The following is a 26,482-nucleotide window of genomic DNA, read 5'->3' on the forward strand; positions in this document are numbered from 1 at the left end:
CACATAAGTTAAAAAATACTGACTGTTTTTTCATTTAGCACACAGATACTTGATAGATTATTTGTACACTGAAGTTTAAAGTTGATATTTGTGTGCTACATGTAAAAACAGTCAGTATTTAACTTATGTGCAAAACAGAATACTAATTTGCACCCCTTGCATTGTAACATGGTTTTGTCCAGGAGACTGAAATAAGAGGTTTCTCTAGTTAAGATCCTTAATGAATCAGGCCCTATGTTTGTAAATATGTTCACCCTAAACACCTGACATGGCCTACATAACAATGTGCAAGCACACTATAAAGGTCATGCCCCTTCCAGTGCACCCAAAAAGCTTTGGCTCCTGTGTCCTAAATTTGTGTGCTATCCATTTACTGCCCTAAATGTTTTTGTGTGACAATTCTCACCATTAAGTGTGGTTGTGGAAATCAGGCATTCTAAGTCTTGACCCGAGTGCTGTAACTTGCTAGTCTAACCTTAAAAACATTTTGGAGTGGAAGATGTGTTGTCATTATTGGCCCAAGATTGAAAAGGCACATTTCAAATACAAAACACCTTAGTGTTTAGACACATTTTTGCAAGCTCCCATAAGATGCAAACAGATTACAGAGTGTACTAGATATAGCTAATCAATCCTTACTTAACTGCCTATTTAGACTCTTTTAGACTGTGAGGTAGTCCCAACAAAGGGTGATTTCCAAAGTATACTCAACATTCTAAGATTTTGACCTCCATCCACTAATTCTGTGGTCCTGTAAAGAGAGAACTAATTGACATCATTACCAGGGCCAAGGGAGTTTGCAGACTTAAATTCACCTACATGAAAAAACATACTACGGACAAATTTGTACAAAACCTAATTAGCCGGCCAGTAGTATGTTTGGGGAGTGTGGCAGACAACACATGCAAATATGGAGCAAGCCTCCAAACTCCACACATATGAAACAATAATCAGGGAGTTGAATTCCTGACCCCAGTGCTATGAGAGCAAAGTGCTGACCACTAGGCCACTGCGATATTCCACATCTCTATGTAAAATACCAAAAATTGTGCCAGGTCATCATCATTTATTTATATAGCGCCACTAAATCCGCAGCAATGCACAGAGATTTCATTCACATCAGTCCCTGCCCCATTGGAGCTTACAGTCTAAATTGCCTAATATAGACATGCACACACAGAGAGGGAGAGACTAGGGTGAATTTTGATAGCAGCCAATTAACCTACCAGTATGTTTTTGGAGTGTGGGAGGAAACCGGAGCACCTGGAGGAAACCCATGCAAACACATGGAGAATATACAAACTCCACACAGATAAGGCCATGGTCAGGAATTGAACTCCTTACATCAGTGCTGTGAGGCAGATGTGCTAACCACTAGACCACTGTACCGGGCCGACAAATTATGTGAAATGCTTTGTGTTCATCATGTTTAGCTCCTTGCATTGTAAGTAGCTAATATTTCTGCCTGCTGACAATGTAAAGTTGATTAAATATGTATGATCACCTGATTGTCATAATACTATCAGTTTTTTCAAATGGTGATTGTGTTAACATGTCCTTTTGTTTATATTTCCTTTTCTCAAACAGACCGGGCACGCTGGGAACGCCGGCAACGCCGTCGGGCTGTGGTGAAGGCGCAGGCGGGGGAGGAGGCAGAGGAGGAGGGGGGCGACCAGCAGCGCCAGCCGCAGCCACAGGAGGAGGAGGAGGAGGTGCAGCCGGTGGCAGTGGCTGTGTCATCGGAGGAGGAGGAGCCTGTGCCGGTGCTAGTGGCAGCAGCTGCAGTGGAGGAGGAGGCTGACCCGGAGGAGCAACAATTGGAGGAGGCAGCATCGGGCAGCCAAGAGGCAGTGGCCTTTGATGATAGTAAGTATTTTGGAAAAATGATGGACCTAATTTGATAAGATTGAGGATGTCCATTATACTTGTACATAATCCCTGCTGTGACAAATGTTGATTAAATGGTGACATAAATGCCACAGGTTTTACACATAATATCTGGCTACAATTTTGATGTACATTAAACACTCAAACCACAGCCAGAGCCATCTTAACACATGGCCACGCAGGGCAGGGCCCTAAAAAATGTGGCTGCTAGCCTGGTGAACTTGTCAGCATATTAATCACTTGATTTTAAATTCCAATATCAACCAACATATTTTTAATTCCTGTGAGTTATTGTGTAGGTAGTGGCCCATGGTAGTGCTTTGCCCTGGGGCCTATAATGCTGGATAAGACAACCCTGTCCATGGCCCTCTACCTGTGGCTCACCAGAATGTAGGACATTGATCCAAATGCCTTAGCAATGTCTAATGTGCGTCCAAATGGTTTTGTTGCCAGAAGCCTAACATTTGAAAGTAATGTAACAGTACACATCTCTAGTAAGTCCAGTCTGTTTGCCAAATTAGGTTGAGCTGTATATTTATTGTTTTCGTTTGTTTCCTTTCAGCACCTGAGGAGGAAGGTCGGAGATTGGCCACACCACCACCCACTCCGGCCCAATTGTTGGCCCAAATGGGCCACTTACTCGGCAATCTCGAGGCCACCTGCCAGCAACTGGTGCGATTGGTTGCCGACTGGAAGGCTACATTGGACTACTGGTCCTCTTTATTGTAATTTTTGTATTATATGTAAATATTATAGTTTTTCCTTGTAAATATGTTGTTCATTTTGAATCTTTGCCACATTATATAACTAATTTTCCAAAAAACCTTGGTGTGTGTGTCTTTATTCATCTCATTACACAACATGTGGGTGTAAGGCTACAAGAGAATGCATTTAAAATCCTAAACGTGCAACATTTCTGCAAGATAGATTGTTTCTAACATCATTGCGGTAGCAGAAAAGGTTTAGATTTGCTGTTTGCATGTCATCCAAAAGGAACATGTGCCCTCCACCAACAAGCCACCCCTGTAAGAGGTATGCCATCTGTAGGCCCTGTGTGCAAGACATTCCAAAAGGTCAAATGCCCTAGCTATTTCACAACTTCCCCAAATCATGTGTCATTGTAGTGATAGTCCAAGGTTACGTTCCAGTGTCAGAGCAAAGGCAGTCACACATTGAAGAGAACATATGGAAACTGTACCCAGAAGTGGTGTAAGGCAGAAGTGCAAGTGAAGCTAATCTCAATGGTACTGGAGTGTGGTAAGCGGTCTGTTGTATATTGAAACAGCTGAGTACATGACATAACGTGTACGGCGTGGATCCAGATGAAAGTCGAAAGTCGGATGGCAGCCAATGTAGCATTTAACTCAAAGAAGGCTGTCCCCTACAAATACCCCCCCCCTCCTCTTAGTCCATTCATAGTAATAAATGTCAGCATGCACATAATAATGTGCCTGTGAACTGTGGGTCCTGAGCCATTGTTGAAAATTCCCACCAAGAATAAATTTTATTACAATACAGGATAATTAGGAGGGCATTTCTAACAATGTAGTACAAATCAAATCTACAAAATAAAACCATTGTGTGAAGTTCCTGCGTTTATTGTTAGCATAATGTTTCCACTCCACACAATAGTTGTGGGTAAGCTTTGTATTTGAACTCATGTCTGGTGAGTTGTGAGTCCAAAGTGCTAACCAGTGAGCTACCTGTGAGATGGATATTTTTGTGAGTAATTTGTGTGAATAATGAAGAGTAGTATTAAGTGTCAGTTTCCTGTGTAGCACGCATGCTGTATGGTTGGTGTTGTCTGGGTTTTTCAAATATCAGGTTGGCCTAGTGGGTAGCTGTCCCACTTTCCATACAGTCATTCCTGAGTTGTAATCCAGACAGAAACCCTTCCTCTGTGTGGAGGTTGTATACACTCTTGTGTGTATCCTTTATGGAAGAGTATGCTATGCATTCATTTTGCTGAAAAGGCAAAGATGTATTCACACCACATACATTTTAATACATTCGTTATTCATGTGCAATGTAGCCATGTGCATGCATTTTGCATACTATACGGCGACTTGAAATCGAAGAAATCCTAAACACAGATCGTGAGCAATGTGTTTTTGACAAGTGTGTATTAGGTTAATTAGTAGCAAAGGAAAAACAACCGTCCAGAGTGTTGCACATCATTGTTATTTGTCAGTGATTAATGAGTAGAGAGCTATGTCGTAAAAATAAGCCCCAGGCATTTATGTTGTGTTGTGTGTAAACAAACTGTTGGTCCCTCCCACAGTGGGCGTGAGGTTTGCATTGCTTGGCTTGTCGTCAATCAGTTGAGAGCCGTCGCTTATGCGTGTAGCATGTTTAAAGATCCGCAGGTGGGTGTGTTTTCTAACGTTTGCACTGCTTATTTCCGTCACTTAGACCACATGGGGGTGTGTTTTTGCTGTTTGAGGTGCTTATTTCGGTTTACGTCACTCAAAGTATGCAAGGCAGATGCGTATGCGTTTGCGAACTTTGATGAATCGGGCCCTAGGTGATTATCGTCTGTGGAGATCAACTGAACAGCAAACTGAAGGAATAGCAGATACTGCAGCTAGAGTGAAGGGAGCCACATCTAAAGCAATAACTGACATAGACATAAAGAACAGGCACCTGACTGCAGGGTCAGGAGCCTTAAATATCCTGAAGGTGTAGAAGCCACCAATACCAGAGGGAGACAAAGTGTATAAAAAGATTGGGTCTGTGCCTCCACAAACCTGAATCCAAGATGGTGGCTGCCATCGGAAAGACGTGATGCCTAGCGCCGAAGAGGAGACCTGCCTGCATGTGACACTACAAGACATTCATTTCCCTAAGATCTTTCGAGAGGCAAGTTTAGTCTTAGACTTCCCATTTATGTTAGTTGAAGAAAGCGCTATTTAATCATCTCCCCTTGGAAAGAGTCCGGGCCCTGTTAGGGTCTCGATTTCCTATTATACAGCTTTAAAAAAAGAAATTGGGATCATCCTTCAGGCCTTCAATGAGATATCAGATGTGAAGAGTTCCTCTGCACAATCACTTAAAGCACATATCACTTGTCATCCCGGAGGAGGGGATGGATCCTTCATTGTGTACCAGCTACAGTCCAATCTCTCTCCAAACTTTTCACCAAACTGATTGTCAATTGTCTCAAACTTCTTCCCTTCACCATTGATCTACAAAAATCAGCTGGGTTTTGTGCCAACACAACCAAAATTATAGATTTAATTCATTCACAACATCCCCCCACTCTCCTCCTATCCACTGATGCCAAAAAGGCATTTGGTAGGTTTGCTTGGTGCTTCATGAATAAGATCCTGAGACACATGGGAATTTGCCCTTCTTGTTTTCATAAAGTTTTCACACTCTATAACTCCCCCTCGGCTAAGATCAGAATTGATGGTACCCTCTCTGACTTTGTTGCAGTTACAAATGGCACATGCCAGGATTGACCCTTATCCTCATTATCCCCACTAATTTTTGAGCTTTGTATGGAAGCCCTAGCCAGAGCTATTTGTCGCAATCCAAATATCTTGGGCCCCCAGTTAGGTAGCAAAGAATATCACCTAGCCCTATTTGCTGGCAACCGTCTTACTAGTCACCAACCAGACTATTTTTCTTCCCAACCTGATGGTTGAATTTGCTCACTTATCCAGTTTCAAAATTAACTTTAATAAGTCTACGCGCTTAATATATCTGCTCCTTTACACATGATCGCAGGTCTTCCGGCCGCTTTCCTTTTCAAATGTCAGCCCTCTCATATCTGCTATTCTGGGTTCTCAGTTGCCAGAGACAATGCTCACGTAATGTGGCTAAATTACTCCCCAATATTCTCCTGGTTTGGTATATTCAACGTCATGATGTTACGACTCTGGCTATATTTTGTATGTGGCGGCAGTACCTTTAATCCACCAGAGGTGCTGCTGTTCTGCTTCTGAGCTTTGCACCATGCCTGTAGGGGTTAACCTCCTTGCCTAATTAGAACTGCACCTGGCTCACTGCTTCTAATAGCTGCCTCATCCTGTGCTCAGTGCAGTTCATCATTTTTACCTGGCTGCTGCTGGTCTCCTGTTTATCCCTGTTCCTGTTCTGCTTTGCTGCTGTTTGATTTCCTGTTGTGACCCTCTGCCTGGACCCTGATTGTTTGCCTGTTGCCCTGACCTCTGCTTGATTACTGGACTATGCTTATTTGCTTGTGACCCGGACCTCTGCCTGGCTATTGGATTTTGCTTGAACTCTTGCTGCCCTGATCTCTGCTTGGTCACTGGACTTCGTTTGTCTGCTTCCCTGGATAGCCTCATGCCTCCTGGACTTGGGTCCCTGCTATTTAACTGTACCTGCCATTACTTGGAACCCGTTGCTCTGTGGACTTCCCTGTCATTTATCACACCTGTTAATATCTGTGGATTTGAGTTATACCTATTTAGACTGCTACCTGGAAATCTGCATATCCCTCAAACTGAATCCTTGTCTATGTATTTTGCCTGAATAAAGTCATTTGGTTTATTATACTTCTGTTGCTGCTTCCTGAATGTACAAGGAATCATAACACATAAGAGGAGGGGTCTCTCCCACTTTGAGATGATATGTGCCTCCAAGGCCATTCCCACAAATGCCATATCCACCATCTACAAGATTCTCCTGGAAGAGCTCTTTAAACCCAAAGCCTACTTCATGGGGCCCTTGGATAGAGACTTAGCCTCAAGGGCAATTCAGTTATGCTGGTCCAATATTTTTCAAGGCACCCATGGGTGCTGTTCAAGTGTCTCGCTGCTTTAGACCCAAAATAAGTTAGTCACCAGATGGTATAGTTGTCTTTCCTCCTTACACAGATTCCAACCCTAAGTCACAACGACCTGCTGGGGAAGTAAGAGCACTTCTGTCACATTGATTCACATATGGTGAGAATGTTCCTTCTTTTTGGAGGAAAGAACTTTGATTCTCAACAAAGAGAGTTGGCCACAAGGTTCCAGAAGATCCAGGCTTTTGGTTACTCTCACACACCACTCTCCCGAATTCCAAATACAAAAAGTCATTATTGAAACACCCGAATAATGCAGTGAGTGAGGTTATTTCTGTACATTGGCATGTGTGTTCACTGGGTCAACTTTTAAATGTCAATGGATGAAATTATTTTGTCAGCTGCTGATAAATATTTCATTTTCATGTCTACTTGGTTTAGTTAGCTGGAATTCAAGGAATCCACTGAATACATGGTTGCCTTGTCCCCATCCAATTCCACACGGTGCAACTAACTCCCTTTCCTCAATTTCTATGTTCTCAGTTTCCTAGTAACTGCCTGTCTCTGGCATATCTCCTGGATTCTGTTCAATCCTCTCATTTTCTCAATTCATGCTCACTGCAGTCCTTGATCTTTATCCCTGAGCACCCCTCCCCCTCCTTCCTCTTCTTCCCCCCTCTTTTATGTGCTTTAATTATAAAAAATAAATATTATGATTCTGAATATGTTTTGCAACTGTTTTAGTAGTCATTACTTGCGAACACCACAGTATCTCTGTTGCAGTGCTCTTTTATTGCTGATTGTATATCCAGAATGTTTCATAAACAAAGAATATATAAAAAAAAAATATGACTGATGGAACAACCTGGTGAAGTTGGGAGGAGAAGATGGACTTCTACATAACAATGAAATGCACAGAAAAGTAGCAACATATTGTTGTGCATTGTAACAAATGCCCATCAGAAATTGCAGCGAATATGGGAATTTTCTATAAGCAAGTGAGTAAGCCTCACCAAAGAGATTGGAGTTTTGTCGAGAATCATGCAATACAGACAGACCGAGAGACAAGAGCTAACCAACTGTAATATTTGAAGACATCAAGCTTGAAAATTGTGACATCAATGCTAGAAGCATATTGATATATATAACCACCTACGTGACATAATGGAATGTGAAGTGATAGTACTGTGAGACAGACAAGATCAAAGCTGATGTTTTAATAAAGCCACTAACCCAAACTTGTAGAAGGCAGAGCCCCAAGATGGTACTGACATGATAAGTTGTTATTAAGGAGCCATGTTAAAGTAATGTTTTTTATATGTGTATTGTGACAACTTCTTGACTGAATGTGTTTTATTAAGTTGTTAGTAAATGTTTTTTTGTTTTTTTTTTAAAAAAAGGTAGGAGACAGTACACTAGAAAGTGACAAGGTGAGATGTGTGTTACTGCAGTGTAAGAAGCAGTCTGTAAGATTTTTTCTAAAACAAAAGTATATTTTTTATACCTACACGCACCTGGACAATGTTCTTAATTATCTACTGCTAACAGTATGTCATTGTAAGCTGGGAGATGGCGATGATGTGCTGGAGAGGGGACAAGATGTGATGCCCTTCTTCCAATCACATGTTCTTTGTCACGTAGGGGCTGCTGTGTAATGCTAGATGGGGAAAGAGGAAAATCTGAGAAATAACTGCCTGCTCCTCTAACATGTGTACACTGTACAAAGAGAGAGAGAGAAAGACCTTCATTTTAAATTAACCCCAGAGGAACTGCTGTGTATTTAAAAAGATGGATTGCACTACTATTAGAACTGTTGTATATGGGAAAGGACAAGGACCGATATCATTACTGACAATTTGTGATTAATAGTTAGGGAGGAGTGCCCACTTGATTGGTTAATGCTACACCGACTTGTTATTGCCCATTGCACTGCTACTGTATGTAATGTCATTTTAACCACTGACCTTCCAACTATTTTATTAATTATTGTACTGGTTATTTTTTGGACTTGTTCTTTTTTTAATTGGTTGATGCTTACTCGGTTTGGCATTTATCAGATGTTATATATAACTGCTATTCAGCGGAATATTTCAAGTATAAAGTTACTTCGATCAGAGTACTGCAGTCACTCAATGTTTGTCGTTATGATTACTGACTGTCATACTTGACACTACGTGCAAGAGAAACTCAATATAGAATAAAAGTGTAGGAACAGCTTAACCCGGCAGATCACAGGTAGTGTGAAGTGTTAGAAAAATATGTAACAAGTTTTATAAAAAAAAATGTCATTTTAATATATAAATAAATCAAAGCTTTCCCCAAATAGAGAACATTTCATGAGCTAAGGAAATATCCATTTCATACAGATGGTCCTATTTGATATTTCAAAATTAGGGAACACCAACCTAGATTCCAAAGCAAAATTGAATAAACATTTTTTCAGAGAAGATTTCTTCAGTAGGATTTTAATAACACTCTAACGTAATGGTCCTGGCATTAAAAAGATGAGAGCATAGCCCTCCACCGCGCAATGATTTGAATGCATAGCGCATTTTAAGAATGATGGGTAATATAGCTCAGAGGGAGAGGAGGAATATGCTCTCTTTACTTTATTTCTAGAAAATGTCGAGATGAGAATAGCTAATTGAATACAGCACGGGACATTAGCAAACTGTAAAAATGTTGGCATACAATTCAGAGTGCACATCTACTTTCAGGTCCTTAGAACAACTGCTCTGTTAAAAGTTGTATGCAACTACTTTGTAGGGTTTGAGCATCCTCTGAAACTTTACATAGTGCAAACTATAAAAACATGACTTACAAGTTGATCTTATTAACACTCACTATTACCTAAACTAAAACTCATGGGGGGTAGATTTATTAAACTACTAAACCTTCTAAAAATGATAATTAGAGGTGCAGGCCATATGGTGCTGAGGAATTTTCTCTGTGTTTGCCCCTTTCAAGCACCTGATGTGAACCTATAAATTGATTAAGCAACTTCAATTTCTGTATTGTTGTTTGAGAGGCATGTTTGGTATAGTAGCTGACAGGGTGTGCTGGTCCTATATTGCCATTTGATAAGTGTGTGGCTTATCTTGTATTTGCAAATGTGTGTAACTGAGACTTCTGCATTTTATGTACAAGTAGAATAACAACTCTTTTACTGGTTATAGCAGTGTACTCTGGGATTTTTCTCTGTGTTTGTTCCTTTCTGGATAACCCTACCCTTTCAAGCAACTGCTGGGAAACTATAAATTGATTGAGCTTCCATTTCTGTATAGGTGCATGCCAATGCAATGAAATCAGATTCTATCAACATTTATCTAATACATTCTAGAACAGTGAGGAGCAACATGAAGTAGCTGGAGGGAAGCAGGAACGCCTTTAAATGGGCCTCACAGAGGAAGGAGGGAGTGCACAGTGTAATCCCTCCAGTTATCCCACACGACCTCCCTACACTGTGTTATTATGCTATTCTAAAAAGTTTATACAGAAGGATAAATCTATTACAAATCTATGTGATTTATTGTTCTCGAAAAAGCCTTTCTTAAAATTAACATAATGCACATTTAGATTTTGGCAATATGATTTTAAATTGTATATGCAATATTTGGGGAAGGGACTGGCGAAGCCGGTCTACCCTCTCTGCCCTTCTAAACATGCATGGGTCAGGCGCAGGTTCATGTGCAGTGAAGCCTGAAACAGTCACTATGGATACCTCAACGTCGGGCTGCAACCGTTGCAGAAGCAGTACCTCTGCATCTGGTTCACATGTTATCTCAGTGTTTTTTTTTAAGCTTTACATATTGACATTTATTTATGCAGTCTACTATGGCAAATTCTATAGAAAAAAATTTGTTCAAAAACTGAAATATGAGCTGTTAGAAAATGTTATATTCAATCTTATACAAGAAGATAACACCATGCTAGTTTGAATCATTTTTATCATTCAAATAGCTAGAGAACTGTCATTAAATCATGTTAGCTCAGTCTAATCAAGTACCCTGCTGGAAATGTTCATTTGGTTTTGTCATGTTGCGTTGCCTGTCTAGTATCCAACAGAGGTACAGATTAAATACTGGATTTCATTCCTGAAAACCAGTAGTCTCTTGTAACCGTCAAAGCCAAAAAAAGTCCATTTTGCTGCTTTTATTGCAAAAGAAATAAGCCTTTGAGGTGAGAACAAAGTATGTTATACCGTATGCCAATGTGTTTTCCCTCCAGAGATATAAAATCATTTTTTCTGCAGCCAGTTAGTTTTCTTCAGTTGATTTGCCAAATTTAGGTCTAAAAGTAAAATAGAAACACATAACAAACAATACAAACTATACCTTGCCCATGCAAACTTTTGTGTAGTAAAATTACACAAACATAAATATTTCACACTGTGATTAAAGTGGCCAAATATTGCTTGCAATAACATGGATCCATGGAGCAAAACCTACTCTACAGTCAAGAAGTTCAAATCTTTTTAAAAAGTTTAGTTCTATCAAGCTATAGATTTGTTTTTTTTAAGGATTTTATTTTTCATACATACCAAATAATTAAGAAAAATGTGAATCATGCACATCAATCTCCTAAGAGCAAGGTAGAACAAAATGAACATATAAAAAATGTGGTTAGTGCTTCTGGGGATAGGAGGTACTTCTTGAAGACACAGGGGATGGTAACATGAAAAAATTGCATAAAAATAAGTTGCCATAACACAGAGGGGTGGGTGAGACACATGAGAACAATTGTAAGAAAGAGTGTCAGAGAAAGAGGGCATGTGGCATTTGGAGACAAGGTGTTAACAAAGCACAGAGGCAGCTGGCATAGAAGACAAGGGAAGACAGTTATGAGACTAGGGGCAGGCTGGCAGACACACCACAACACAACAGAGACACATTGCTGATGATGGATACTCTGTTATCCTGCTTATACTTTGTAACATGAAACAAATCTCATTTTATTCCGTGTTCTGCACAAGTCAGATGCCTCTTGTTTGTACCCCCAGTCCTTGCATCGCTTCTCATTTCATACAATTGGAAATTATGCTCAGTCACCATTCAATACGAACCTGTTGTGTGTGTGTGTATATATATATATATATATATATATATATATATATATATGTGAGGATACCGGGTTTAATGTAACCTTCTGCGCAACGCAGCTGGACTATCCAGTACCTACCCAAGGTTCAAAATCACCCAGGCAAATATTCAAAATAATACAGCTAAATTTATTTAACAAAATGGTAGCACAAGACAGCAAAAAACATATTTAAATAATTACTTGCAACAAAAAACACTACAGTCTGGCACAGACATCATACAGGGTATAATGAAACATCTCACCAGTATCTTTGCCACTTTTAGGGATTGCTGTCTATCAATCCAAGCTTATCCCCCTCTCTCCTTTAAGGCTATCAGCAAAGGTAGCGGCCTTAAGTCACTGTCACTCCGCTTTCGGCGGACACACAGCTCCCCAAGACCTGAAGAGGTAAATCAGGGCAACGGCAGTACTCCAGGGACCAATTGTCCCTTTCTTGCTAGGGGCAGAGATCTATATCTCAACGCCAGCCTGACTTCAGCTGTCACTTGGTAGTGAATGCCAATTTGTTGTTCTCTGAAGCTCTCTTTTAAGCCCAAAAATGACCTTATCAGCAATTTCAGGACTTGCCTTATTGGTCCTTTTCTGTGTTTACCTTTTCACAAGTAAATATGCAGACAAAGTGACAGCAAATGAGTCACTCCTGATTTAATTAGGGACAGGTATTGTTCTGTGGCTATACAGCAGAGTTTGTTAAAACAGAAGAGATCACAATCCAGACACATTTACATTTTAATACACAATGCAGTCCTCTGTAGTTAAACATACAGCTCACAGCTAAACAAAGACAACATTATACAGACAAGAGTCCTGTATTAATGTGATGTACATTCATACAGGACTAGTGGACAATAATTATTTTGCCTAGACTGAAGCAAGGACTAGTCTGCAAGATTACAATACATGCTGGCAGGCATTTTAGCTACTTTCAAAATAGAATATATGCAAGTCTAAATATGACTGAGAAATATAGGGAACCAGAGGGCTAGAAAAAGTATATGTTTTTATAGTCCGCAGTTTGTGAGAAACGAGGTGTTGACAGGTTGAGGCGATATTATATTAATACCTCGTTTCCTCACTATATATATATATATATATATATATATATATATATATATATTGTGGCAAAGAGGGATATTTGCCACATTTCCCTGTAAGGGAACAGGTAGGAACACAGTTAGTCAGCAGCAGCAGGCTGCAGACAGGGTTAAGTTTTCCCAAGGTTCCTCTCTTAGCACACACACACACGCAGGTGGTTCACATGGGTGTGATTGGTTTGCTGTGATTTGTTGTAGTGCTTGGGGTGGAGGATAAAGACACTGTCTGTATGTGTGGGTGGCACCACCGATGCCAGTAAGTGGCCGGCGAGTAGACAGGGAAGTAATGTCTAGCCAGATGTAGGTGGTGGGGATTTTCGTGTACTGTTACTGGATATGACTGCTGTACCAGCATTGGAGCTGTTTTACCATCCTAACAACTGCTTATAAACAGCTAAATGGTTCGGCATACCTGGTGTACTTTCTCACAAGTGGTGTCATCGTGTGATCTGTAGAACAGCTAAGATACAGCTGTCCTCCCAGCCTCCAGAAAATCAATCAAGCTGTGTATTGCTATGTTTCAAATGTGTTGCTGTGAAGAGACAAACCTTTGCATTGAGAAGCTAGGTTTCCTTTTCACAGCACATATCAGCTGAAAAAAAAGGGTTTAAAAACAAGCAAAAACAAATTTATTTCTGGTAATTGTAGTACCACACCTTGTGGGTCACTCAGTTGTGAATTGGGTGTTGCCCAGAAACTTTTTTTTTTACCTGAATGCTGAGAGAAGCTAGGTTTCATTTCCCAGCACAAACTCCTGTGGGAATGGAAGACATTTTAATAACCCTAGAGCATATGGCAGCAGTGCAGGAGGAAAATACCCGACTTCTTTGTGAGGAGATTGCTCAGGGGAGACAGGATAGAGAGGCTCCAGCTACCACCACGATACAGAAATTAAATCTGATGATGATGTGGAGGCATATCTAATAGCCTTTGAGTGTGCCGCCACCCGAGCCAAGTGGCCACCTAGGTCTTGGTCCGAATACCTGGCTTCCTTTCTTTCAGGAGAAGCACAGCGAACCAATATAGACCTAGATGTGGTCCAGGCTGGCGATTATCAGCGGCTAAAAACTGCCATCTTAGAGAGGGTTGGAGTCAATAGAGCAGGGGAGGCCCAACGATATTATGACTGGAGGCTCTCCAAAGATATACCAGTGCGGGCTCAGCTTGCTGAACTTGGTAGAACACTAAAGAAGTGGTTGCAGCCAGAAAAGAACACTGCGGACAGAATGATCGAAATTCTGGCAAATGACCACTGTATCCGGGGTATGGACCAAGGGCTCCAAAGGTGGGCGCGACAGGTGGATCCTTAGTCATATGGGGAATTGGCTACTGTAGTGGAGAGATACAGCGCCTTGCAGCATATGCCCAAACCTCCGTTACCCGCTCCAAAGTTTGTGCCTCGGTCAAAGACTGGCATATGGACCAGTGGACCGGATGCTGGTGAGGAGAGACTGCTGGATAAAAAGGCAGCCAAACCTGCAGTAAATCCAATCTGCTTCAAGTGCAAAGAGCCTGGACATTTGAGGGCTCAGTGCCCAACATTAGTAGAGCATATGGATTGTTCACTAACACAAACTCAACAAAGCTACCCGAGCTGGTGTACAATGAGTCCAGTTACCAAAAAGTCCTGCTTGTTCCGCGTGACTGTGTTTGGGAATCACCAACCGGTGCTGCCTCTGGTAGATACGGGTAGTGAACTGTCCTTGGTTTCCAGCTCCATATTACCAGAGAAACTGATGCATAATCTGCCTAAAGTGAAGGTACTCTGTGTCCATGGGACTGCCGAGGAATATGACAGGACTCTTTTGCCTATTACTGTGAATGGACAGACAGTAACAGTGGTAGCGGCCATTGTTCCAAAACTGCCATACCCTTTAATCATGGGCATACCCTTTAATCATGGGCAGAGACTTTGTTCTCAAAGCTGCACATACACATCTGCATGGGGGACACTTGGGGGAAGATAAAACAAGGGAGCGGATATTGCTCAGGTTTTATTGGCCAGGAGTGTACAAGGCAATAAAAAGGTTTTGCCGGACGTGTCCAGTATGTCAGAGAACCTGTCCGAAGCCAGACTATCAGGCCCCGGTAGGTCCCATCCCTGTGGTGCAGACTCCGTTCAAGCGTATTGTTATGGCTTTCGGTAGGCCCATTAGAGAAGTTGGCCCGAAGCCATCAGTATGTATGTGTCATAGTGGACTATGCCACCAGGTATCCCAAGGCAATATAAAGTCCAGCACAATAGAAAGAGAAACTACAATAAGTCAGCTGTAGTTAGAAATTTCTAACCAGATGACAAAGTTCCCATGAGGGGCGATCTGTTCCAAGGACAGGGATGTGCTCTCCGCAGCATCACCAAGGTTGGCAACGCTAAGGGGAGGGGTATGTGGCAAAGAGGGATATTTTCCACAGTTCCCTGTAAGGTAGGAACACAGTTAGTCTGCAGCAGCAGGCTGCAGACAGGGTTAAGTTTTCCCTAGATTCCTCTCTGGATCATGAAACCAGTTATGGTTCATTTGATTGCTCCACCTGTTTTTTGGATAACTGAGGTAATTCTACAGCTAATACATGGCAATGAGCACTGACCCCCCAGGATGCGTGCTTTAATCAGACGCACACCAATCCAGGGAGCCACACAATGCACTAAAAAGAGCCATTGTAATTCCCAGCAAAAAGCGAGTTCATCAGTGAGCTTCGAATCAGAATTATACAAAATTATAATCTAGTTAGGTACCTTTGATGTAAAGTGCAGATTACAAACACTTGATGAAACAGCAGTAATGTGGAAGGTAATACATCTACACGTCTATTTAGACATCCATGCTTACATTACTGTGACTTTACAAATGCTACAAATGGCTAGACAACTGTTGTCAGGATTTGGGTAAAAATAATTCCACACATAACAAGTGGATTTTTTGGTCTTATGTCCAGGCATGACAAGGGCCTTCTTCTTATCACGTTCCAGAACTGCTTCCACCAGTGCAGCACTAACACAAACAACATCATCATCATCAACATCCTCATTAGTGCCCTCATTAGCTACACAAATATCCCCCTCATCCTGTTGCAATTCCAAAGTGGTATCCTCAATTGGTGTATCACCGGCTACACTTGGGCTGTTCAGGCACACATCTGCATAAATGCTGAAAGGGGCCTTCTTTATGGATACAATATCAGAATGGTCACAATTACACATAGCACTCATGGATAGACTCTCCTCAGGGATTTATGTCAGTTCTGAATCTGAACATACATTTTCCTCTAATGCCTTACTGTTTTCTTCCAGCTCGGCTTTTACACATAAAAGTATTTTGACACCACTTTTGGAGTCTGAATGACATGGTCTTGCTTGGTCACGAGTGACCTTACAAGATGGTGCCTCAGTGACAGTTGCAGAACTCACACTCATAGAGAAAGGCAAAGGCCTCATTCTTTCTTTGCCACTGCAAATGTAGAATGGCATGTTGGCAATTTTATTATTTTCTGCAGATAACTTTGTCTGGATTACAGGTCTTGTTTTCTTGACCTAGGTAAAAGGTGTTTTTTTACATTTTGTTTTCCTATACACTTTAACATACGCTTCACCACACGACGTAGAAGGATTACTATCATCATGACTGGTGCCAGCAGCTGCTTGGTGCTCCTGCTCTTCTGTGTACTGCTGTGAATCCATTTTGATAACACCGTACACTTTGACTGCAAATTCAGAAGAAAAGCCTGCCAGGCCTAGTATTTGTATTTCAGCAATGACAATTAGCAATGGTGCAATGGAGCTCTTCTCTTTGTCTGTAACCTATATAACCATGTACAATTTGACTGCAAAGTCAGAAGAAAAGCCAGCCAGCCCTAGTATTTGTATTTCAGCAATGACAATTAGCAATGAAGCAATAGATCTCTCCTCTTTGTGTGTAACCTATATAACACCATACAATTTGACTGCAAAGTCAGAAGAAAAGCCTGGCAGCCCTAGTATTTGTATTTCAACAATGACAATCAGCAATGGAGCAATAGAGCTCCCCTCTTTGTGTGCAACCTATACAACACCGCACAATTTGACTGCAAAGTCAGAAGAAAAGCCTGCCGGCCCTAGTATTTGTATTTCAGCAATGACAATTAGCAATCAATGGATCTCTCCTCTTTGTGTGTTACCTATATAACACTGTACATTATTGGACTGCAGATTTAAAAGACCAAGCCTGCCCTATTAATTCTATTTCAGCAATGACAATTAGCAATGGAGCAATGGAGCTCTCCTCTTTGTGTGCTACCTATATGACACAGTAGAATGTGACTGCAGAATTACACCAAGCCTGCCAGCCATAGAATTTGTATTTCAGCAATGACAAATAGCAACGGAGCAATGGAGCTCTCCTAAATGTCACTGCAGACTTTGTTGAACACTGCTACCCCCTCCTCTTTCTATTCTATCTATGGTGCTGCCCAACTGCTCTACAGACTGTAGGTGCTAGATCACCATGGAGGACGGTACTTATAGATTTCAAAACTCGAGAGATCCAAGATCCGACGACGTAATGATGACTTTTTGCCTCGTTTTTGATTCCGAAAAAGCGCAAATGTGCCGAGCCGTTTAGGTACACGGATATGCTAAGTTCGGTACTCGGGGAACTGAGCCTGAGCATCTCTAATAGATAGATAGATAGATAGATAGATAGATAGATAGATAGATAGAGATATATATACATTTAACTACAAACAAGAAACAATGTAGTGCTTAACCCAACTTTTGATGCAAAAAAATAAACAACAAAAAGGAATAAACAACAAATAAACAAGAGAAAGGAATACGGCACTTGAAAGTGTAGTAGTTGGAAGGCTCGATCCGAAACAAATACAGAAAGAGATAGGATACCAGAGATAGTGTGTTATCCTTTATAACTATATAACACCACTTCCACCAATTGTGTATGTACGTACCAAAACACAAAGAAAGCAGGCTTATCTGTAATGATCTCTAGCAGTGTATTTCATCTGAATCCCAGATGTAATGCAACCAGTTCTCTCCGTTGTTACCAAGGAACAGACAAAATATTTATACCATATAGTGTAATATATTCACATAAACATTTTATTGCAATAAAAATATAGATTTTGTACTTACAATGAAATATAAAATATATAGCTTATCTGAACTCTCAGTTTGGTCAGATGGTATCTGGGAAGTCCTTCTTGGTGAGTGGATGTTCTTATTCCCCAACCTCCATACAAAAAGTTGAAGAAAAACTCTCCAGATTGTTACTATACCCTGAAACAATGCATATGCAGTGTGCACTCTGACTATAAATCCCAGCCTCAACACATTTTGTTTCATTAACATATACATACACACAGGTATATATATATATATATATATATATATATATATATATATATATATATATATATATATATATATATATATATATATTAGAGATGGTCACTGACACACGTGTTTTGTTTTTGTTTTTAGTTTTGGATCTGGATCTGGATTACCTTCGTGTTTTGGTTTTGGTTTTGCAAAACCGCCATTGCGTGTTTTGGTTTTGGTTGGTTTTGTTTTGCCATTTTTGAAAAAAATAAAACAAAATTGGTCTAAAATAATCTAATTTAGTGCTCAACAAGTTTCTTGGATAAGTGAGGTAATTCTAAAGCTAATAAATTATCCAAAAAACAGTTTAATCCCTGGTAGCCCGTCCTTAATGCGAACACTTGCCTGCACATTATACAGACAATCCTGGTTGTCTACCTCCTCCATCTTTGATTATTGGCAATGTAGCCATCGTCTTTGGGTGTATATTACACCCTCCACTTGTAGTTGAATAGAAAAAAAAAAGCCTGCATAGACTGGGGAATTAGAAAGTACAAATAAATGGACCACGGTAGTTTGGTGGCTATCTATGTACCCCCCTGCCCTCCACTTAAGGTTGAATAGAAAAAAAGCAGCCTGCATAGACTGTGGAATTAGAAAGTAAAAATAAATGGACCACAGTAGTTTGGTATCTGTCTGCATCAGACCCCCTCTCCACTAGGAGTAAAAAAGAAAACTAGTCAGCCTAGAATATAAATAGAAATTGAGAAAGGCAATTTGGTCTCTGTCTGCATCATAATCATCAACATCATCATTAGTGCCCTCGTCGCCTACACAAATCTCCCCCTCATCCTCTTCTAATTCAAAAGTGGCATCCTCAATTGGTGTCTCACCGGCTACACTCGGGCTGTTCAGGCACACATCAGCAGAACTGCTGAAAGGGCCCTTCTTTATGGGTACACTAACAGAATACTCACGATTAGACATCCCACTGTTGAATGGACTCTCCACAGGGATTGGTGTCATTTCTGATTCAGAGCAAACATTATCCTCTAATGCCTTACTGTTATCTTGCAGCTCGGCTTTGACGCATAACAGTAGTTGTGCACCATTTGTAGGCTCGATAACATTTTTGGATCTGCCACTAATAGAGAAAGGCGAAGGCCTTATTCTCTCTTTGCCACTGCGTGTGTAGAATGGCATGTTGGCAAAAAAAAAATTATCGGCAGTTAACTTTTCCTCAGTCAGACTTTGTTTTCGCTTCAACACCGTAAAAAAATTTTTGGTTGTGTGTTTTTTTGGATGATTTCAAAAGACGGTGTAGTTTCACATCGCCTTTCCCAGATGACGTACTGGGAACACTACCATCAGGACTGGTGACAAAACCTGGTTGCTCATTTTGCTCATATGTGGACTGCTTTGAATCCATTCTGAGCCCAAAGCACTTGTAGTGCTACAAATTGTTTTTGACACTGTTGCAATATAGTACTTTTTTCACAGTCAGATAAATTTCAGCAAAAGAATGGGGGACACCCCAAAAGCAAATGGAAGTGCTAAATATATAAATATATTTCTTATTAATGTGCTGCAATATAGTTCTTTTTTCACAGCCAGAAATATTTATGCCAAATAATGGGGGACACACAAAAAGCACTTTGAGTGCCAAATATTGAAAAAAAAAGACTCCTCTATCCTCCTCTCTTCTCTATCGATTGTTAGCACAATTGAAATCAGAATTGTATTGTCTGTCCCTGCTCTAATCAGCCTGTGACTACACCCTGCTCTCTCCCTCTGTCAAATGGCGATGGATTGCTGTTTAGGCGTGTATTTATAATTTTCAAGTATCGCGATAACCGAGCCCCGAGATCCGAGGTCGTCACGATGACGTTCGGCCTCGATTTGGATTCCGAGTGGGCGGAGAGTACCGAGCCTACTCGGCTCAGTACTCAGATAGGCAAAGTTTGGGTGGGTTCGGTTCTCGGGGAACCGAGCCCGCCCATTTCTAATATAAATATATATATATATATATATATATGTGTGTGTGTGTGTGTGTGTGTTTTAAACTCTGCAGTAATATAAACTCTACAATAGAACTACAAAATAAACATGAGGTTCTTAGTGGTAACTGCCATCTTTCTGGTCCAGCACTCCATCCATCTATCCAGAGGTGTTTTTAATAAGAGCAGTTTGGTTCCTACCAATATTCCTTGTAGTTTAGTGGCACTAAATGAGGTAAGTCCCATATTATAACATTAGAAATTGTTAGTGCAGGTACCCATCTGAAAGAGGTCACATTGATGTGGTAGATGGGCATCCACAGTTTGATCAAAATGTGCACAAAGAGCCTCATATTTATTCTAGGTCTATTCTAGAGTTTATATTACTGCAGCATTTACAGTATATCTGTCTTCAATTATGTATAAATATGGTCCTAGGGCTTCAAGAATGCACCTGCATTTTGGATTGCGTATTGTAGTTTCAGTCACAGCAGTGTAGCACCTTTATGATATTTGGAATTTATGGTGTGTGGACCATCCCGCCGCGTGTGTGTGTATGTGTATGTGTGTATGAATGTATGTATGTATATATATATATATATATATATATATATATATACAAAAAGTAAAGATATTATTGGCGCTATTTACCACCTCGATGATAGTCAAAAGGAGGAGGAAACAGTAGCACTGTTATACACCATATATATAAATCAATTTTAATTGCAAAAAGTCCAAACAACACTTTCACTCTTTTAAGAGCGGCAGCCAGTGAAAGCCTGGAACCAGATGGTCAGTCCGGAAAGAGGAAGATAATCACTGCAACAAAAGACAGGTGGGGCGCCTCATAGTGTAAATCAAATATATATAGGTAATAGGTGTATTAACATGCGTACCGTGAGGTAAAGATGAACAGCCTTGAAATATGCTGAGATGTCCTCAATAGCTTTATCTCTGGATTTCAACTCAAATAAATACAGAAGGAGACAACCATAGTGTAATATTATATATATTATAGGTTACACCACGTGAACGTGACAACACCATTTGCCAATATCAAAACAGAGAGAAAGGTGTTTTTAGCCCAGATCCAGAAAGCCTTTTCACATTGGACAACACAAGAAATAAACAAATATATAATCTGCGTACAAGACGTCTATAAAAGAACCAGCACTTCTTAATTTAAAGCAGCACTTTAACAGAACTTTAGCAGAACCATCCCGCCGCGTGTGTGTGTATGTGTGTATGAATGTATGTATATATATATATACAAGTTAACCCGTGCATGATACTCATGCACTCTAGTCAAATCAAGCTACTTAAGGTGTTAAAAAGGTTTTTGTCATGCATTTGGGCCATAGCCCAGGCCTCCTCAGCGGAAGAGCGTTACTTCCCGACGTAAGCGCCCTTTTTTAACGTGGTTTTGTCCACATGTCACCACCTCATCATTTTTCTCCATCACCTCATCCTTCATCATTATCACCACATCTATCCAGATGTCTATCCAGACACAGGGATCTCTCTCAGCGGTCCTGAGTATCACACTCCTCTCGCTCTGTCACCCCCGGCAGCCACCAACCACTCCCAACTGTCACCCCCGGCAACCACCAACCACTCCCAACTGTCACCCCTGGCAACCACCAACCACTCCCAACTGTCACCCCCGGCAACCACCAACCACTCCCAACTGTCACTTCTCCTTCAAGAAATATATATATATTTTTTTTAAATCTTTATAAACAATTTTAACAATTAACAAATTAAATTAACATATTAACAACATTTTAGTATACCAAATTTAGTAGGTCAGTGTATAACTCCGCCCAGCAGGTGGCGCTGCAGCTTGTTTTGTTTTTTACACACACACAGACTAACACACGCCACTAGGCTTTTATATTATAGATATATATTTTATATATATATATATATATATATATATATATATATATATATATATAAATAAATAAAAGACAAACTCATATGGATCTATGGCAACTTAAAAATAAATAAATAGTGACGTTTGCAAACCAAAATGAGCTATTTATCAGAATAATCATGTATAATAATAATAATCTAAATCAATTTGGCAAGAATCTTATAAGTCTAATGAGACTGCTATACTAGAGATGAGCTTTTCAGATTCAGAGAAAAATTGACAGATCTGAGATTTGGGGTTGCCAGTGAAACTGAGTCATGACTCTGTTCCTCATGTCAAAATCAGATCTGAAAATGGTATAGCCCTCCCTCGTATTCTAATCTGCCATTTAGTAAAGGGAGGATGTCAGGATGAAAACTGTGTTTAAACTACAAACTACACAGGGTGCAAGGGACAGAGGAAATAATAGAATAGCTGTGACTGATTATAATTTATTTTGATCTAGTTTAGTTCTCCAGAGATTAGTGAGGTAGAATACTTTGCAGATGAATGTTTCCATATATAGTACTATATGAGTTAGACATCAAACTGAACTAACTATTATTTAGTGGAGACAAACAGTGTGATTTTGCTGTATGATTATTAGCAGCAGAACCCAAAAACAATTCAGATTTATTGCTTTTAAGTTTTAAGTTTTTTCAGTGAAAGTAATCTTGTGTGGGGCAGTGACATCTGTATTAACTGGGAAAAATATTGGGTATTTGTGTGTGAGGGTCAGCAGCAGAACCCCTCCAAAAACTACTATATTCTAAACTTTTTTGTATTTTTCAATACTTGTGAAGTTATAAAGGGTCATTCAGTGATATCTATGTTAAGTGGGAAAAAATTGGTGCTTGCATGTGATGTTTTTTTCAACATGCAGGGACCACATGAAGAACATTGCAGCGGCTTAAAAAAATTGTCATCCGCCATGCCTTCATTTGTAGCAAGCCCATTAGATAAATTAAACAAAAAAAAATTGCAGTGTAAAGAGTGTAAGGTGCAAGAGATAAACATGTTGAAACACTACGCACACACTAAATTTGGAACATTAAACAGCATTCATCATGGAGACTGAAGAGGCAGGAACAATCAGATGTCATTGCTGGACAGCAGCATCAGTGGATACAAGTACACGTATAGACAAGTAAATAGATACTGTAAATAGTAAAGTTTTACGTAATTTGCTGACGCTATAAAAGTAAATGTTGATGATGATAGTAGAAGGTGGCATGCACCATACGTAAAAATTTCAAAAACTAGCAACACAATAAACTTGGAACATAATAGGGCAACCATCATAGACACTGATGCTACAGAAATGGCCAGAGGTCATTGGATGGACAGTGGTATGAATGGATAGAGTTAGGCATTCATAAAAGTAAATAGACAAAGGTGGCTTGCACCCATAATAGAAGACCTATGATTACCCATTCTGTCACAAAAGCACCTGGTTGTCTTGCCAACATATATGTTGAACAGTGGCATTTAAAAATGTATATAACAAATGCAGAAGTTGATGTCATATAACATTTAATAGAAAGTTGTTGTCTATTTTGTGGGTGATTAAAAAAAATGGCCAACCTTCATCCCCTACAAGTGGCAGAAATGAGGCAACCAAAGCACACCAGTCTCAAAGAAGTCAACCAATTCTTATCATCATCTTAATTGAGATGTCAGTTCTCATTAATATATCCTTAAGGCTACACCCCTTTCTATAGCAAAACAGGGTCTTCTAAAACATTTTGTAAGAATGAATGAATAGCAACAACATTCCATTATTTCTTAATAGCATCTCTTACCACATAACTTCCAGTACCATATATAGTAGAAATAACAATTTTTTTGTGAGTCAATAACCATTTTATTATGTTTCTTATATGTTCCTTGTTGGATCAATTGTGCTTTAGATGAATAAGAGTTAATAATATCGATATCACAGCCCCTCTCTTGGAACCTAGAGTTCGTTTTTACAAAATTGCAATTCAGCAACCTCTAGATTTCAATTGTACCTTAAGACTCAAATAAATTGTGAGTGGTATGTTCCCTTTTAAAGGCAAAGGATAAAAACTGTCATATAATAATCTAGTATTACGATCAGTTTCCTTTACAACATGTCCATATCCAGCATCCATGGGAAAAATGGTAACACCTAGAAAATAAATCTCATATTCATTGGCCTCCATCATCCATCTAATAGGAGAGTCAATAGAGTTGAGAAATCTGATCATCTCTATAATGAACTCTCTTGCATCAGACAAAATCAAAAGACATCATCTTTATACCATTAATACAATATATGTTGCCCAAAACTTGTCATAATATGTACATTCATAATCATTCAAATAAATATTTGCATACGTTGAAGGTATATTACTACCCATAGCAGTTCCAGCTAACTACAAATAATTTGTAATGATATTTAAAATAATTGTACATTAAGGGGTATATTTACTAAACTGCGGGTTTGAAAATGTGGAGATGTTGCCTATAGCAACCAATCAGATTCTAGCTGTCATTTTGTAGAATGTACTAAACAAATGACAGCTAGAATCTGATTGGTTGCTATAGGCAACATCTTCACTTTTTCAAACCCGCAGTTTAGTAAATCTAGCCCTAAGGGTCTATTCTAGAAGACTGATTAGAAACTCAATTGGTAGAGTACTTTGTCCCACTGACATAATGCCATTCTAACAGCATCAATACTGGCAAGATGTGTTATAACATTATAGAGCGAAGAAACATCCATAGTGGTAAAAAATATATTAACCAGTCTCAATAGACAAAGATTTGATAATAAAATCATTGTGTCTTTAAGGTAACTAGAGATTTTGTTTACACATGGTAATAGAAAAATATCCAAATAACATGTATTTGATTGAAAAAGAGAATTACGAACTGATATAATTGTATGCCCAGGTGGTTGGTCCAAAAACATATACATATGTATACAATATAGTACATATTGAAAATTGTGTTATTAAATAAATACTTCCAACCAGGTTCCAAAGACATAGCAATCATGGAATCAAGTTTTTAACCCTAAAGATACATGAACCTGAGGAACCAATAATTGTTCTATCTTTTCCCGTTGTACAATACCAATTCTATACAGAAAATATTTTTTAATAGCAAAATATGGTATAACTTCTGAAGACTTTTGATACACCACTCACCACATTTTTAAGTGCATGTTCCAAAGTTGCATTGATAAGCTTGTTGCGGGCAAATTCGTGCAAAGGCAACAAAGTTGGTATTGTAGACTAGTCCATATCATCACCGATAGGGGGAGAGTGCTCATCCGTGACATCACCAGCCAGCTTTGCTTTCGATTGTCCCTGTTATCCTGAACAAAGACACTTTTGTGGAATTCCTGCCGTGACCACCAGGATAGCATTCCAGGTTGGCAGTTCCCAATGATCAAGATCCATATACTGGATCCCAATTTTAAAGCGCTATGGAATTTGCTGGTGCTATATAAATAAACGTTGATGCTGCTGCTGCTGATGATGATGATACTGTGTTTTTTTGGCAGATCCTTTAAGAACGGGCTTCTGACTGTTAAATAGGTTGCTGACATGTTTGGCCAGACTTGCAGACTTGTTTATAAAGGATCTCTTTAAACAGTGGGATGTCTCACCCCAGAATAATTATTTTTATTATTATTATTATCATAGATTTGTAAGGCTCTGCAGCGCCGTACTGTAGGGAAAACAAGATATACATAAAATAGGGAGATTAAATAAATGCAGACATCAAAACAAAGTGTATGGTGGACCTTGCTCATTAGATAGCTTACATTAAAATTGGAACAGGGTACAGCTGAAATAAGGGTTGTAAATGTGGCTTAGAGTGAAGATTGAATAAGCAGATACGACAGGTTAGGCATTATGGCTGCCACCACCATTGTGGTTTGGGTTTTAATTGTGACTAGCAGAAGAGTTGTCTCATAATCCTCATTCATCCCATGTATACAAAGAACTTTCACCTTGGGCAACCTTAGAAATTATATAATATGTAGTTGATCACCTAACTGTACTGTTGTGCAAATGGTGTTAGTAGTGACTACAGTGCTGCTGAATATTTTGAGAGGTGACCCTTTCCTCTGGTAAGTACAGTTAATACAGTCATGGGCAAAAGTTTTGAGAATTACTGGTTTTCACAAAGTTTGCTGCTTCAGTGTTTTTAGACCTTATTGTCAGATGTTGCTATGGTACACTGAAGTAAAATTACAAGCATTTCATAAGTGTCAAAGGCTTTTATTGAGAATTGCATTACATTTATGCAGAGTCCATATTTGCAGTGTTGATCCTTCTTTTTGAAGACCTCTGCAATTCACCCTGGCATGCTGTCAGTCAACTTCTGGGCCACGTACTGACTGATGGCCGCTCATTCTTGCCCTTTTCAATGCTTGAAGTTTGTCAGAATTTG

Source organism: Mixophyes fleayi, chromosome 2, assembly GCF_038048845.1.
Source record: "Mixophyes fleayi isolate aMixFle1 chromosome 2, aMixFle1.hap1, whole genome shotgun sequence".
NCBI classification, from domain to species: domain Eukaryota; kingdom Metazoa; phylum Chordata; class Amphibia; order Anura; family Limnodynastidae; genus Mixophyes; species Mixophyes fleayi.